This window comes from Eimeria mitis, genomic scaffold (assembly GCF_000499745.2).
Source record: "Eimeria mitis Houghton genomic scaffold, Emh_scaff3020, whole genome shotgun sequence".
Taxonomy (NCBI): Eukaryota; Apicomplexa; class Conoidasida; order Eucoccidiorida; family Eimeriidae; genus Eimeria; species Eimeria mitis.
The window spans coordinates 3,859-4,436 of record NW_013571366.1 but is presented as its reverse complement, the minus strand read 5'-3'; the positions used below and the strand labels follow the sequence as shown (position 1 = coordinate 4,436).

Here is a 578-nt window from a genome sequence, read left to right as displayed (position 1 = left end):
TTTTGTTTTTTTTTTTTTTTTTTTTTTTTTTTTTTTTTTTTTTTTTGGTTTGTTTTTATTTGGTCGCTGGTTTTTTTTGTTTATTTATGTATTTGCTCGTATTTATTTATTTATTTATTTGTTTGTTTGTTTGTTTGTGTATTTATTTATTTGTTTATTTATTTATTTATTTATTTGTTTGTTTGTTTATTTATTTGTTTGTTTATTTATTTATTTATTTGTTTGTTTATTTATTTAGTTTTTTGTTTTTATTTGTTCAGTTATTTATTTATTTATTTGTTTGATTTATTTACTTATTTGTTTTTATTTGTTTATTTGCATTTTTTGTTTATTTGTTTGTTTGTTTGTCGTTTTTATTCATTCTTTGGTTCGTCTATTTATATTTTTTATTTTTTTTATTTTTTTTTATTTTTATTTATTTATTTATTTATTATACTCAAACAACTAAACTAAACAAACTAAACAAACTAAATAAATAAATAAATAAATAAATAAATAAATAAATAAACTAGATAAAATGAAATAAATAAAAAAACAAAAAAACCTAAAAAAAAAAAAGAAAAACAAAAGCATAGAGC

The 578-nt window shown here is 13.7% G+C and overlaps 1 protein-coding gene across 1 annotated transcript in view; it reads left to right on the top strand.

Moving 5' to 3' along the window:
* Positions 1-578, top strand: part of EMH_0061470 (uncharacterized protein) — a gene marked incomplete at both ends in the record, with an annotated part of 4,856 nt that overhangs the window by 1,409 nt on the left and 2,869 nt on the right. The gene's annotated exons all lie outside the window — the stretch shown is intronic.